Source organism: Frankliniella occidentalis, unplaced genomic scaffold (assembly GCF_000697945.3).
Source record: "Frankliniella occidentalis isolate FOCC.00 unplaced genomic scaffold, Focc_3.1 Scaffold40, whole genome shotgun sequence".
Classification (NCBI taxonomy): Eukaryota; Metazoa; Arthropoda; class Insecta; order Thysanoptera; family Thripidae; genus Frankliniella; species Frankliniella occidentalis.
Genome location: NW_026267170.1, coordinates 541,142 through 544,679, shown reverse-complemented (window position 1 = coordinate 544,679; position 3,538 = coordinate 541,142). Strand labels below are relative to the sequence as shown.

Sequence of the window (3,538 nt, the reverse complement as noted above, 5' to 3'; positions counted from 1 at the left end):
GTGGGTGGGGTGGGGGTGTGGTGACGTTCCCGGGCACCCGGCATTCACAAAGCAGCCCAGCCACGCACAAATCCGGGGACGCGGGGTGCGTCTCCCGGCGACTTTACATGGCTTATCGAGGGGCACAACGTCCACAGGTTGGTACTCGCGCACCGCGACGCTGCTGCCCTCGGTGCGGCGCGCGGGCAATGCACGAACCTCCGGCGGCGCAAGGGGCAGCGATGGGCTTGGCGTTCCTCCCGCGAGATCGCGCCGGGCGCAGCATCCAGGACGAGATGAGGCGGGTACCACCTGCCGCCACCTGAGCTACCCGTCCGACGCAGCCCAGCCTCGGGGCGCGGGCTACAGATGGCGCTGGAGGCTGCCCGGTCCAGGACGCGAGAGTTTTTATTGATTCACGCGACGCTGTCGAGGCTACTAGCAGCTCTGATCTGCTCTGCCCCGGGGCCTACGCGACGCACCTCCGCGCCAGCTGCGCCATGCCAGAGGGCGCGGCCCCCCGAGCCGGGCCCGCTCCCGCTCACCACCCTCCCCATCGCGAATAAGCCCAAGGGCCGCCGCGGCCGCCGCCGCGCCCACGGGCAGGGGCAGCAGGGGGCCCGGCCGCCTTCGCCCGGCAGCCTTCCGGCATCAACTTCTCCGTGACCTACGCCCCTCCCCGTCCGGCAACACAAAGGCCCCGTGCGCGGCTCTCCAGGGGCGTTCGCCGTATAAGCGCATAAATTCCAGGCAGCAGCCATTACATGTACCCGTGTGCACGCCGGGGTCAGGTCGGGTCGCGTCCGGGTCGAGATATCCTCTACAAGTCATGGCAGGGCGGCAGTCGATCGCGCATTTTGTATGTAGTGTTGCCTAGGTTGCCTACCGCAGGCCACCCGCGAGGATACCGCCGTGGCGCCGCGGTCACCGAGGCCGCGGCGACCTACACTACTAAGTTCTTACTCCAGTCCTACACCAAGTCTTTACAGCGTTAGCATGTTTCACTCACCTTACGCAGTTCCGAGCGCTCTGCAAGATGCACTTGTTATTGCAGCTGCCGGCTGTCGCCCCGTGGCGCCCCGTCGGTGTCGGTGCAGCGGCCGCCCCAGCAGGGTTATATTCAGCTAAGAAAAGTCTACCGGGGGCGGCGCGCCCCGGGGCGTAGACTTTTCTTAACTGAATATAACACAGGGCCCTGCGAAACATGAAGCAAAAGTCTCAGAAGCAGAAACACTCGTTTGGTGCCATTCCGCCGACAGCAGCAGGTGGTCAGGTTGCTGAGCCCCAGAGGATGCATGAGGTCCCCGCTGAGGAAACTGGGGTTGGGGGGAATGGAGGGGGGGGGGGGGTAGCCTTTAATGAAAACTGGTGTTTGATTTGTGCCGTCCGGTGCCGGTCGGCAAGCAGAGGGCCTGGCGGGCAGCAGAGGCGTCTTGACGGCCAAGTAGTGAACGGCACCCAATCAGCAGCAGTGTTTGCTCTGCAGATTAGCACGGCCCGGGGAGGGAGGCGAGGGGGAGCGGACCCCGGAGGAAACGGGTGTCCGCAGGCCTGCCTGGCGGAGGTCGTGCAGGTCCTGGAAGGTCGGCCCGCGATAGGGTCAGCGGAAGGTCGCAGGGGTGACGTGACGTTCATCAGCGTGCCATTCACAAAATGTCGCAGAAAACGCCCCAGCCTTCGAGAAGGGAGTTAAGCTGAGCTGAGCCAACGACCTGCTCGGGAGGGATTTTATTTGGAAAGCTTCGGTGAGGTGTTCCCAGCAGTGATCCCCTCCGCCGCTTATCAGCCGCCGCGTGTCGCCTCGCCTATCGCCACACGTATGGTCGCACACGTCGATACGAATGTGGATCTGAAGTGGCGGCAGCGCCATATCAACCCCCCGGCAGGTAGGCCACCTGCACGCCACATGGCGCACCCAGCTCCGCTAAGCCCGTCCTAGCCGTCCAAAAAGGAATAAAACATAAAACAATACTGCGTCGGAGATGGTCAAAGGGCTACTGATGCAATGACTACATATCGTTAGTGGTTGCCATTACTAATAAAGCAATAAAGCACAAGCTGAAGTGCAGAAGAATGCGGGGAAGAAGAAAACGTAAATCACTATGCTTCAACATGGTGACTTCCGTTTTCTTGCTCCCCATATTCTTCTGCATTTCAGCTTTCCCGGAATGCTTTTTTATAAAATAAATATAGTGCTCAAGTATTTAACAGGTTCACTGAAAACTCTTTATATTAGATGCACCATCATCACAACAAGAATTTACCCCCTCTGATGGCAAAAGGGTTCCATTCTTTTTGCAATGATGGTACAAAACTCTAAATGGTTATGTTCTGGTTTTGTTTTCCAGTCTATGCATGACTATATATAATTACATAATTACAGTTAACAGTTGTGTGTTACAGAAGGAGAAATGAAGAGGAAGTCCTTGCGCTAGAACAGAAGTTGTAAAATAGGTTAAACTTTAAGTCTGCCTTGGTGAACTTTTGACAGTGAGGCTGAGGAATGGCTACATAGGGATCACAACCCTTTATCAAATTAGTTGCTCTAGAAGTTTGAAGTAACATTATCAAAAATATTTTCATAGGAATCAACGCATTTTTAAAACCAGAAGTTTAAAGTGGCATTATCCGCATTATTAAAGTATTTCCATGGGAATCTACGCATTTTTTTAAAAAAACTGCAAAATGGAAAACAATACAAAAGTAAGCAGATTTAAATTGGAGGTTCTGATGTTCATAAAAATACCACGGAGTGCAAACATATATAACTTATAATGCAAATATATGCAAATATATGCAAATATATGCAAATATATGCAAATACCCCGACAACAGCAAACACTTTCAACAGACCTGACAAGTTCCGAAGAATATAATGAAGTCGACGTAGGGCGTAGTCCAGTAGAGCGATCGGAAAAGTCAATTATCACAAAAGTCAATGCTCAATCCAAATGAAGCAAAGAACATGACTCTCATCTGCACGAGATGTGTCTCTACGCTAGTGAGGTTAGATCAAAACTTGCACGAGATCGAAAGAACGCAGCGCACCGCAACCAAAGACTTTTCAGTAAAGGCAAAGTGTAACGTAAATAAAAATACAATTATCAAAAGGCAACATTCAAGATAACGAAGACGACTTCAACCAGACTGAAACGACTCGTTCCGCGATAACCTTGACCTTGAATCTTCAAGTCCAGAACGGCTGGAGCTGAAATCTAACCCGACCACCCGACAGATGGCGCTGACGAGGACGTTAGAACAATGCATGCCCACCTGTAGTGCGAGAGAGACAAGGGATAGAGCAACAGACGGAGCCCTGAAACTTTCAGAAAGCGGGAGTGAGCAGGCCGTGCGCACCTTTGGCTCGAGGGAACGAAAATAATGTTATGCTTTCGATCATACGCCTGCCTGGTGTGAGGATAGCAATCCTCCCACGAGAGCAACCCTTTTCCCTTATCGGCGACACGCGACGCGCGTGAGAAATACAAATACGATTCATCCCCGGAGCGGCGCGTGCGGCGGCAGGTGCGAGTAGAGGGGGGAGGAGAGGCGGGGGGAG

The 3,538-nt window shown here is 54.0% G+C and overlaps 1 long non-coding RNA gene across 1 annotated transcript in view; it reads right to left on the bottom strand.

Moving 5' to 3' along the window:
• The window catches only part of LOC127749218 (uncharacterized), a 132,821-nt gene extending 131,728 nt beyond the window's left edge, over positions 1 to 1,093 (bottom strand). The window contains exon 1 of the long non-coding RNA XR_008011027.1: positions 994 to 1,093. This is a non-coding gene — a long non-coding RNA (uncharacterized LOC127749218). The remainder of the gene's footprint in view (positions 1 to 993) is intronic.
• Between the last annotated feature and the right edge of the window lie 2,445 nt (positions 1,094 to 3,538).